General features: G+C 34.6%; 1 pseudogene; it reads right to left on the bottom strand.

Moving 5' to 3' along the window:
* Positions 1–4,138: 4,138 nt before the first annotated feature.
* LOC139904277 (uncharacterized) lies at positions 4,139–6,040 on the bottom strand (annotated as a pseudogene).
* Positions 6,041–13,435: the final 7,395 nt, after the last annotated feature.

Below are 13,435 nucleotides of genomic sequence, written 5' to 3'. Positions count from 1 at the left end.
TGGACCCTCCTAAAAATACAACTAGTTCATCAAGACAGATGACTAGAGAACTTAATTCTGAGGGAAATAGTGTTCAAGTTCCACTTGACACTAATTTGAGAAGATCCACTAAAGAATCTGTTTTACCAAAACACTTAGGTGATTATCATTTAACTGGAAAAGTTAAGTATGGTAATAAAATATATATTAATTGTGCAAAATTAAGTAATAAAAATCTTGCTTTCAGTGTTTCATTAAACAAAAACATTGAACCCAAATGTTTGCATACTAAACCTATGTGGATTCGCCACTTCCATGAAAACCCAACAACGAGCCAGACCCGTTAATACCAAAGCCCACAAAACAGGATTTGACCCAACGCCAGGCCCAGGAGCTGAAGGATTACGAGGCTCAGGTACGGTTATTTGAGGACCAGTCTGCTTAAGGGCCCTGGTATTCGAAGCTAAAAGAGGTCCAGTCTGATTAAGCCCAATCACCTTAGGCTCACTAAGAGGCCCAAGCCCAGTAGTATTATCAACTTCATAACCTCTTACGTTACCCACCTCGGTTACATTGATACCCTTTGCCACTTCATCTTCTTCTTGAACCACCACCACTTCTCTGTCGTCTTCACCGCCTTCATTAGCAATCAAACCACCATCAATCGACACCGTCGTCGATAATACTCCTTCCCTTGTTGCGGCTTCATTAAAACCATCACCACAATTACTTCCACCCAAAACAATACACCTATTAATGAAAATGAAGGAGACCCAATCGATGGAGAAGCCGTCATCACAGAACCAAGATATATTTGATGAATCAGTAACTTCTTTGCCCATACTGAAAGTTTTCTAATTGCATCACCGAATGGTCACAAACACATCCACAGCTTCGTGGACGTGTTTGGGGTTTTGTGACTCGACGAACACGAAAGCAGAGTTAATATTACCTAAAGAGGATGAAGACCTAGCCACGTACAACACCTCACCGCATCCTCCAGTAATGGCGATGGCGTTGTCACCGAAAAAGAAGTTAACCGGAAGACCTCTAATCTCAAGCCACACATGCCTGAAATATTGAAAACCCATATTCTTCAGAGGCTTAATTTCGACGAAATCATGAGAAACCAAACCTTCGAGGAGCAATTCAGTGGAGCTTTCATCGCTGCAAACAACCACGCACCCAAATCTGCCATATTTGGAGCAACGAACAATAGGGCACTTTAATTTGATCATAAAAACTTTCACTTTAAAAGGATCCAGGGGTAACTTGTCGACAATTAATACGCTTCTTGATAATGCCACTGAAACGTTGAAATTAATTGAAAGATTGATGTGTCGCCGGTGAGAGGCCAAGTTCCGGCCAGCAGCTATTTTCTGACCCATCTTGGTAGGCCACCTAACATATATAGGCTTACCCAGGACCAAAGTACCGTTGAGAGACTTGACGACGGAGACGGCTGAAGGCTGAGAATCAAAAGACACAAACGTGATCTTCTATCTGACCAATGGTTATATGAGATCGTGTCAATTTTGCCAAAGATGTTGGAGAGCATCTCCCTTGAGCAACCCACAAGCCTACCAGCAAACACTTTGTTACCAAAAGTACCTGTGCCGTTATCATTCATGTTGGGTTCAGAACCGGCACCCCCATCCTTAGCTGCAGTATTCGTCGGGACAGAAGAGGGTAAGCACTCGCCACTAGATAAAAAAGATGATTAATTTGTGATAGGAAAGTTGACCATTTTGTGTTGTGAATTTTGGTTTTTTGAGTATTGATTGGAAATATTTGTGAATTGTTGAAAGTTTTAGATGTGGCCATGGCGGAAACGGAAATGGAAACGGAGGCCAGAGGGTGTTTTGTGGTGGTTAATGGTGGAGGAGGAGGCGGTCAAAGGCTGAAAACGGTCATATGGTTGAAGGAAGTTTGAAATTCAAAAAATTGTACGGAGAGAAAATTTAATGTATATTCTTGCCTCAGAGTATAAATGTTTTATATTTAGTTTGAAGTTGAGTTTTTTTTCGAAAGGCAAGTAATATTTCTAAATCATATGAAAACTAGCAAGAAGCTAGAAAATACAACGACATCAAGAAAAAACAACCAACAATACAAAACACCACATACCACGATTCCACGAAATAAAAAATCTAAATCTACCTAACAGCACAACAAAATAGCACAAAACTCAAACCGTTTTAGAAGCACGAATGAAGACTATACCCTAAATTCGAAAAAATAAAACCCCGAACTAACCATCGCCAACCAATACCAAGAGCTTAAACTCTAACCTTGAAGTTGAGTTTATGAGATTATTGAAGATGGTAAATAATCTACTCGTATCTAGATCTATATCAATATCTATATTCTATATTATCTATAAAAATTCACGTGGTTAATCTTTGTGTTTTTTTTTATGGGGTGATGATATTTACACTTTTGAGGAATCAACATTTGTTATGTTTTAGCTGATTGTAGTGTACAAGTAATTAATGCACAACAATTGTATGATACAAATATGTAATGCATATCAAAAAGTAGATTTATAAAAACTATAAGTGGATATATTATTATCTTTTTTTATGTGGATGGTCACAGTGGTGGTCATAGGTTATGCAATTGGTCGACATATGGGTGTTATACTCGGTTGTTATGCAATTGGTCGACATATGGGTGTTATACTCGGTAGTTAAGACCATCCGCAGCGGAGCTTCACATTTTTTTTTTTTAACATCCTTTTTTCTCAATTGACGCTACATGGAAATTTTGACGAAGTGCAGTAGAGTATTACTTTGCGACGTTAAAGGGCTTTAGTCAAAATAATGCCGGAAAAAAAATAGTTTTGACACCAATAAAAAAGTTTACACCTCATTTTCAACTTTTTCATTTATTTTTTTAACTCAATTTCCAATCAAATTTTACAATATCACCCAAAATCTTCTTATTCAAATTTAACATTTTTTTTTTTTTACGAGGAACCCCTACTACGAACGGGCACATTGGCCCCCCGCAGCGGGTAAACCCTGGGTAAACGGCAAGCCAACCCTCCACCGCTACCAGGTAAAGTATCCTCAGGCTATTGGTCTCTTAAGTTCGCCCCAAGCGTTTGAAGTGCCTTGAAGAGAATCGAACCCGTGACCTCACCTTCATTGAAAGTGTTGGTGGCCATCCAAGCTATGGCTGGATGGTTTCAAATTTAACATTAACCAAGGCATATTTTCAATATTTGACATTGACACGTCACAATCAAAATTCTATTTATTCTCTAAAAAGTTCCAATTTTATCTCCACTTAACGAACAAATAGTCTCACGGCTGTGTGCCCAACACTTTTAAACCATTCGTGTTCTTAATTTCATCCGCGAAAAAACTATCACCCTCTTCCTGTTTCTATTGTTCAATTTGAAAAAAAAATGATGCCGTCTTTATACGTGAAACATGATGATGAAGATGTGATATACGTGGAACATCTATATGAAAAGTTTCCGGTTAAAGTTTTTCGATTTTAAACACAACATTCTTTAAATTAAGATTTTTACTTAAATTTTATTCTTTTCCAGATCAATACCTATTGTAGTTCACAATAAAAAAATAAATGCATAATGGAAAAGGGGTTTTTCACTCATTCGCCTAGGAGGAAAAGGTAGTTAATTTGGATGCTTGTGATATGCACCAATTGTGTTTATTATAGTTTATTTTATAGTTCATGATGATATGGTCGAAGACTTGGTTTATGATGGTCGAAGACTTGGTTATTGTTACTGATCAGGCCACTCAAGCTAGTGTTAGTGTTACTGAAGAACCAATAGTGGAAGATGATTATGAAGATGATGATCGACTACATACATAGTAGATGAATATATAACACTATAGAAGATGTTGAAGTGGACATGAAAGACTTGTATTTTAGTGTTGATAAAGACAGTTCCTACAAGTTTACCATTATCTCACCACGCACTCTATGCTCGATTAGTATAGTTAAAATGGCCTATGGTTATTATTAAATTACTGCAAGTAAAATCACGTTAATAGTAGTACAAAACAAGCAGGTGAAATTTGAACTCGGTCGTCATGTAAAGTTAGCTCATCAAACTTACTATTGATTTTTAATAGCTCATCAAACTTACTATTGTACAATGTGATATGTGATTATAGCCCGATGAATGAGTGTGGACGTGCACGTATTGCGATAATATGAAAACCATAACTAATAATCTTAACTAATCACATCACACTATTAAAAATCTCAAAACTCTTTTCACAATAAATAACAAATAAAAACATTTTGAATTGAACTGAGGATCGATCTAGAAGAAGTGAGAATTTACTACTACTCGTCCATACCATCATCATCATCATCATCATCATCATCATCATCATCATCATCATCGTTAGCATCTTCAATTTCTTCATCACCTAACTTGAGGTCATCAAGCAGTTCTTCTAACGGTACAGAAGGAACATCGTCCTCGCCATCCGATCCCATTTCAGAAGACGCCTCCTGATGATATTGTTTGTCTCTATATAAAGATATATTAAATCTTAACTCGGGGTTCTCTTCAATATCTCTCAAAAACTCTTCATATTCCTTATTCTTTTTCTCTTCTTCATCAGCCCCCCTACCCCTGCTGGTCTCACTCACATCGACCTCCATATTAAGCGATTTAAGCTTCCAAGATCGAGGCTTTCCGCGTTTCTTAAGCCTTTTCTCTTCATAGCTTTTCTTGACTAAAATAACTTCCGGAATCGAAAATCCTTTTTTATACTTGTCTAAATCCACATCATTACTACTACTGTTGTTGGCAGAATGCATATCATACCCAAGAGCATAATCACCAGGTTTCAAAAGATGTCCTAAATGAGTCCTTACAAAAAAAAATCCTATCATTCTTCCCAAAATCAGAGACACGAGCCACCTGAGCATCTGCCATCACATACTTTGACCCGCCCACATGAACCTCAGACGAGATTGGATCAACATCCAATACTACATATTCAAGCAGCTGCTTACAGGACAAAAGTGAAGTAAAACATGTCCTCCAGTACTGTTCAGCATCAAGAAAAGCGTGTCTGAGAGTAAGCGGATCAAGTAATGCAATACTGTTGGTGACGTTAGTACAAATAACAAGGGGACCAATGTCTCCCATACTAGCAGCAAGTTTTGGAGGGAGACAAATAAGATCTTCACGACAAATCGGACAAATTTCAACCGAAAATGTATGCTTATAAGAATCTTGAGACACGAGTTGCTTATCGTTTCGGCTCTTGATCGGGGCAACTTTCTGCACAAACTCAACAAACTTAACAGCATGACTACGGTTGGAAAAGAAGAAATCAATCCCACGATCCATTTGTCTAATTCTGATGGCTTTGACAGCAGCATCATGTTTAAGAATAAGTTGTTCCAAATAAAAGAAAGTTCTTCTGTGAGAAACGTGTTGCCTGAGCTGAACATTAGCAACCCACTGATCTGGGTTAGCTTGGACTCGACTACACTTCTCACACATTTGATCCTGAACAACATACTCGACCATAAATGCTTGCACCAGACCCACTTTCATAACCTCTTTTCCAACTGTTAGTTTGACCTTTATCCTTTTGGAGTGAGGTTCAGTCCAGATAAACTCTGCTTGAATAAACCTTACTACTTTATTGAGATTCTTCAACCTATTAACACAGAAAGTCAACAGGTCTTTCGATTCTAGTTGGGCTTTTAGCCAAGTTCTTGGCGGCTGCAAATAGCAATCACATTCTGGGCAGTGAATGATGATTACATGTTTTTGCAGACCTTCAGTAATGTCTACTTCAGAACGTAGACACTTGACACACATATTCGCAGCATTCGGTGCCATCGGGATTCCACATCTGCAACACAACACAATACCTACTGTTTGCTGAACCCTAAACATTCGTGCTTCTGTATTCATTGCTGCCAATTCCATTAAAAATATCATAAAAAATTTAAATCTATGCCCATACCATTTTAATTTATAAGCTTTAAACTATAATCATAAATCATAATGATATCATAATCATAAAACATAAAGAAGTACTGTACATAATTGTTTATAATCATATCATAATCATAAAACGTACAGAAGTACATAGTAGCTGTTCATGGATATTATTAGACGACATACATACACACATATAGTACAATATATCAAACAATAAAATCAAGCTAACTAAAAACTGCAAACTAAATAAATAATTACTATTCAATAGTTTTTAAAGGTCAGTAGGTCACCTGATGAGTAAATATGATTTTGGCAGAATTGAGAGCTACGGCGACATCAATACTCGATAGATGATATTAAATGTAAGGATTCGCATTAGGGTTACTTATAACAGAATTTTAATGGTAATTAAATAATAGAGGGTAAATTAGGTATATTAAAAAGGATCAAATTTATATTTATATATTAGATTATATTATACCTATATCTAAAAGGCAGAGGAGAAATCAATAGTACTATTCATTTTTTCACTTTTCGCAAACTTAACCCTCAACTTTTATTAAAATATAAATCGCACTCTCATTTTATACTCTTATTAAAATACAAATCGCACCCCCACTTAATACGTTTATTTTTCCCCAAATTTCACAAACTTAACCCCCTAACTTTTATTAAAATACAAATCGAACCCCCACTTTACTAACTTTTTTTTTTTACTAATATTCAATTTTCACAAACTTAACCCTCTAACTTTTATTAAAATAGAAATCGAACTCCCACTTTATACGTATATTTTTTTCAAATTTCACAAACTTAACCCCCTAACTTTTATTAAAATACAAATCGAACCCCCACTTTACTAACTTTTTTTTTTTAAAATAAAACCCGAACGCTAAAAGAAGCAACTTTCACAAAAGGAACAACCCTTCAATGTTAGATGTCGAAAAAAAATTCTTTTTTACAAAATAGATCAAAACTTTTTTTTTAACTCGCATTCAAAACGGAGCCCCCGGCGCGAAGCGATGGCTCCACAACTAGTTATCTAATAATAGACAAAAATGGTGAATAGTAACTAGTGGAATTTTCGTCTTTTCACCTTTTTTTATTATTCTAATTAAATTTTACTACACTAACAAAGACCCCACACTTTTTTCAAATAAAAGTGTCAAATAACCATTTTTATAAAAAAAATCTTACATAAACTCCACGCAAATATTCAACGAGTCATATCTTCTCGCTCGCAATGAGTTAAATTTTTTCGACACCATCGTTAAACTCGAAATAATTTTAGGAACACAATGTCATTAACTATACGCAAAACGGACGCTTTTTAAAAAATGCTAAATATTTGGGGTACTTTTCTTACACGTTGATTTTGCGTTACATTTTTAAAAGTCGATAATTATATAGCTAAACGCGGAGATGGACATATATTGTTAATTTAAAATAACATTTAAATCTTTCATGGATTATACCTTTTAGTTCGACTCGAGTTGCGCTTCAACGACATCATTCTTTAGCCACGAAATAATTTTACAAACTAAACGCAATAAAATACATTGAAAACCGAACTCCCGGCGCGAAGCGAGGGTTCAACAACTAGTTTCAATTAATTTTGTAATTAAAAGGTATGACACATGTCATTATTCTATTTGGTAGACATATTATTGGGAATGTGAGTCGGAGGAAAAATCATTTTCCAACTAAATAATAAAGGGTAAATTAGGTATATTATAAAATTATTTTAATTAATTTTGTAAGTCATTATTCTATTTGGTAGGCATATTATTAGGAAGGTGGTTTAGGAGGAAAAATCATTATCCTTTTAAAAATTTAATGTTTTTAATTAATACTCCGTATCAAAATCAAGCCATGTTATTAGTAAAAAGTGTCATTTTTTACATAAATAAATAAATAATTATGTATGATTAATAATTGATTAGTCTTGATGTAGATTCGACTGATTTACAATATTAACATATTTTTTGAGTTTGCAGCAATCATTATATAGGTTTTTCCTGCTAACCAAAAACATGTTAAAATAAATTGTAAAAGCTAAAAGTGTTAATCACATAATACCTAGTATAAAAACTCAAGTTTGCAGTGCATGCTTTATAATTTTATAATGAATGATGTTAAATATGTAATTAATAATTATTATTAATGAGCATAAGTGTATATTGTATATTTGTAAATTGATCATGCATATATTTTTCATAGGGTCAATATGTCTGTTCAATACGTAAAAAGGGGGTTTAAGGATCTTAGAACAAGGCTCTCCGGTCCGGCTACCGTGAATAACCTGGCCGACATGATGATGTCGACGGGGTGGCCAAGTGATTAAGTCCACCTTCGATAACGGTCGTTGATCAGAAGGCCCCTAGCAAGGTTGTAGGCGCTAGCTATTAAGAAACTAACCTGTAAACCTTGAGAAGATGAACGATGGTAGCTTGCTACGTAGGATGTGTAGTAGGTGGTGGTTACGTAATGTTCGTTGTTCCTAGAATGATAATTAGGGTTTATATATAGGTAAACCCTAATTCTAGAACCATCCAAGATAATGATAATCTCGTCCATAACTAACTCCCCCGAATCACGGATATAATTATGGAAAAGATATTGACTTGATGACCAAGTAACTGCCGTACCGGGAACAAAGGCATTCGATACATAACCGCATGCCGCATACCGCATACAAGGTACACGCATTCGCATGCTATCGAGTGCCCGCATACGGATGGAATGCGCATGCGGGTTGCGGTATCATTATGTCCCCCAGTTTGATGTTATATGACACAAGACATATGATATCAAACTATTAAGCAAAAGAAAAAACAAGAAAACGGCTAGCATTAAATTTTTCGCGTGCGTCTCGAAGTCATTAAATGCCTGTCACTGTCGCAGAAGCCCATTCGGCTGACAAGACGTAAAGTGGCAGTTGGCAGGCGCGTGTTACCCATGCGCTCAACACTGGGCACATCAAACTAACATCCACGCGCGTGCAAAAAATGTCGAACGTTGATTGCGTTACACGTGTATAGCCACGATGAAACCGTTTCACCCCATGACTCCCAATCTCCACTATAAATAGACCCAATTCAGCCTCATTTCTACTTTTCTGCCTCAAGCTTCTCCGATACGCTGCGAAATCAATTCCGATCAAATCCCAAATATTCCGGAAAACTTCAAAAGGTTAGTTACTCTTCGATCACTCAAAGAAAATGACTAAGGCAAATGAGACTTATGTAGATAGCGTAGTATCGGTAATAGAGCAACAACATATAGATTCTTTAGTTAAACAGTACCCACCGTTAGCACAGTAAAATCCGGTGCCTCCCCAGTCTAATCAACGTGCCCACAAACCGGCGGAGAATAAGGTAGCCATATATGAACATGCGTTTAAGCATGGCAATTTTAGGGTGCCACCTTCCGACTTCTTTTTAGGCGTTCTAGATCATTTCGGCGTAGGACTAGGGCAATTACACCCTTACTCAATAGGGAAAATAGTGTTGTTTGAGATGTGATGTGAAATGTCCCGTTCTTATTGATTAAAAACGTTCCATATTAATTGATTTCGTTGCGAGATTTTGACCTCTATATGAGACTTTTTTTTCAAAGACTGCATTCATTTTTAAAACAAACCATAACCTTTATTTCATAAATAAAGGTTTAAAAAGCTTTACGTAGATTATCAAATAATGATAATCTAAAATATACTGTTTACACACGACCATTACATAATGGTTTACAATACAAATATGTTACATCGAAATCAGTTTCTTGAATGCAGTTTTTACACAAATATCATACAAACATGGACTCCAAATCTTGTCCTTATTTTAGTATGCAACAGCGGAAGCTCTTAGTATTCACCTGAGAATAAACATGTTTTAAACGTCAACAAAAATGTTGGTGAGTTATAGGTTTAACCTATATATATCAAATCGTAACAATAGACCACAAGATTTCATATTTCAATACACATCCCATACATAGAGATAAAAATCATTCATATGGTGAACACCTGGTAACCGACATTAACAAGATGCATATATAAGAATATCCCCATCATTCCGGGACACACTTCGGATATGATATAAATTTCGAAGTACTAAAGCATCCGGTACTTTGAATGGGGTTTGTTAGGCCCAATAGATCTATCTTTAGGATTCGCGTCAATTAGGGTGTCTGTTCCCTAATTCTTAGATTACCAGACTTAATAAAAAGGGGCATATTCGATTTCGATAATTCAATCATAGAATGTAGTTTCACGTACTTGTGTCTATTTTGTAAATCATTTATAAAATCTGCATGTGTTCTCATCCCAAAAATATTAGATTTTAAAAGTGGGACTATAACTCACTTTCACAGATTTTTACTTCGTCGGGAAGTAAGACTTGGCCACTGGTTGATTCACGAACCTATAACAATATATACATATATATCAAAGTATGTTCAAAATATATTTACAACACTTTTATTATATTTTGATGTTTTAAGTTTATTAAGTCAGCTGTCCTCGTTAGTAACCTACAACTAGTTGTCCACAGTTAGATGTACAGAAATAAATCGATAAATATTATCTTGAATCAATCCACGACCCAGTGTATACGTATCTCAGTATTGATCACAACTCAAACTATATATATTTTGGAATCAACCTCAACCCTGTATAGCTAACTCCAACATTCACATATAGAGTGTCTAAGGTTGTTCCGAAATATATATATATGTGTCGACATGATAGGTCGAAACATTGTATACGTGTCTATGGTATCTCAAGATTACATAATATACAATACAAGTTGATTAAGTTATGGTTGGAATAGATTTGTTACCAATTTTCACGTAGCTAAAATGAGAAAAATTATCCAATCTTGTTTTACCCATAACTTCTTCATTTTAAATCCGTTTTGAGTGAATCAAATTGCTATGGTTTTATATTGAACTCTATTTTATGAATCTAAATAGAAAAATTATAGGTTTATAGTTGGAAAAATAAGTTACAAGTCGTTTTTGTAAAGGTAGTCATTTCAGTCGAAAGAACGACGTCTAGATGACCATTTTAGAAAACATACTTCCACTTTGAGTTTAACTATAATTTTTGGATATAGTTTCATGTTCATAATAAAAATCATTTTCCCAGAATAACAACTTTTAAATCAAAGTTTATCATAGTTTTTAATTAACTAACCCAAAACAGCCCGCGGTGTTACTACGACGGCGTAAATCCGATTTTACGGTGTTTTTCGTGTTTCCAGGTTTTAAATCATTAAGTTAGCATATCATATAGATATAGAACATGTGTTTAGTTGATTTTAAAAGTCAATTTAGAAGGATTAACTTTTATTTGCGAACAAGTTTAGAATTAACTAAACTATGTTCTAGTGATTACAAGTTTAAACCTTCGAATAAGATAGCTTTATATGTATGAATCGAATGATGTTATGAACATCATTACTACCTCAAGTTCCTTGGATAAACCTACTGGAAATGATAAAAATAGATCTAGCTTCAAAGGATCCTTGGATGGCTTGAAAGTTCTTGAAGCAGAATCATGACACGAAAACAATTTCAAGTAAGATTTCCACTCGAAATAAGATTGTTATAGTTATAGAAATTGAATTAAAGTTTGAATATGATTATTATCTTGTATTAGAAAGATAACGTACTATAAGTAACAAAGGTTTCTTGATCTTGGATGATTACTTGGAATGGATTTAGAAAACTTGGAAGTAAACTTGCAATCTTGGAAGTATTCTTGATTTTATGAAACTAGAACTTTTGGAATTTATGAAGAACACTTAGAACTTGAAGATAGAACTTGAGAGAGATCAATTAGATGAAGAAAATTGAAGAATTAATGTGTTTGTAGGTGTTTTTGGTCGTTGGTGTATGGATTAGATATAAAGGATATGTAATTTTGTTTTCATGTAAATAAGTCATGAATGATTACTCATATTTTTGTAATTTTATGAGATATTTCATGCTAGTTGCCAAATGATGGTTCCCACATGTGTTAGGTGACTCACATGGTCTGCTAAGAGCTGATAATTGGAGTGTATATACCAATAGTACATACATCTAAAAGCTGTGTATTGTACGAGTACGAATACGGGTGCATACGAGTAGAATTGTTGATGAAACTGAACGAGGATGTAATTGTAAGCATTTTTGTTAAGTAGAAGTATTTTGATAAGTGTCTTGAAGTCTTTCAAAAGTGTATGAATACATATTAAAACACTACATGTATATACATTTTAACTGAGTCGTTAAGTCATCGTTAGTCGTTACCTGTAAATGTTGTTTTGAAACCTTTAGGTTAACGATCTTGTTGAATGTTGTTAACCCATTGTTTATTATAACAAATGAGATGTTAAATTGTTATATTATCATGATATTATGATATATAATAGATCTTAGTATGATATATATACAGTTAAATGTCGTTACAACGATAATCGTTACATATATGTCTCGTTTCGAAATCATTAAGTTAGTAGTCTTATTTTTACATATGTATTTCATTGTTAATACACTTAATAATATATTTACTTATCATTTAACATAATTAACCAAGTGTATCAATATCTTAATATGATTCATATGTACCTAGTAAGACGTTGTTATAACGATAATCGTTATATATATCGTTTTCGAGTTTCTTAAATTAATAGTCTCATTTTTTAAGTATATAACTCATTGTTAAAATACCTAATGAGATACATACTTATAATAAAATTATGTTAACTATATATATAACCATATATATGTCATCGTATAGTTTTTACAAGTTTTAATGTTCGTGAATCACCGGTCAACTTGGGTGGTCAATTGTCTATATGAAACCTATTTCAATTAATCAAGTCTTAACAAGTTTGATTGCTTAACATGTTGGAAACACTTAATCATGTAAATAACAATTTCATTTAATATATATATATATAAACATGGAAAAGTTCGGGTCACTACAGTACCTACCCGTTAAATAAATTTCGTCCCGAAATTTTAAGCAGTTGGAGGTGTTGACGTATCTTCTGGAAATAAATGCGGGTATTTCTTCTTAATCTGATCTTCACGCTCCCAGGTGAACTCAGGTCCTCTACGAGCATTCCATCGAACCTTAACAATCGGTATCTTGTTTTGTTTAAGTCTCTTAACCTCACGATCCATTATTTCGACGGGTTCTTCAATGAATTGAAGTTTTTCATTGATTTGGATTTCGTCCAACGGAATAGTGAGATCTTCTTTAGCAAAACATTTCTTCAAATTTGAGACGTGGAAAGTGTTATGTACAGCCGCGAGTTATTGAGGTAGCTCCAGTTGGTAAGCTACTGGTCCGACACGATCTATAATCTTGAATGGTCCAATGTACCTTGGATTTAGTTTCCCCCCTTTACCAAATCGAACAACGCCTTTCCAAGGTGAAACCTTAAGCATGACCATTTCTCCAATTTCAAACTCTATATCTTTTCTTTTACTGTCCGCGTAGCTCTTTTG

The sequence above is a fragment of the Rutidosis leptorrhynchoides genome, chromosome 4 (genome assembly GCF_046630445.1).
Source record: "Rutidosis leptorrhynchoides isolate AG116_Rl617_1_P2 chromosome 4, CSIRO_AGI_Rlap_v1, whole genome shotgun sequence".
NCBI lineage: Eukaryota > Viridiplantae > Streptophyta > Magnoliopsida > Asterales > Asteraceae > Rutidosis > Rutidosis leptorrhynchoides.
Note: the sequence above shows the minus strand (reverse complement) of the source record. Positions and strands in the feature narration are given on the sequence as shown.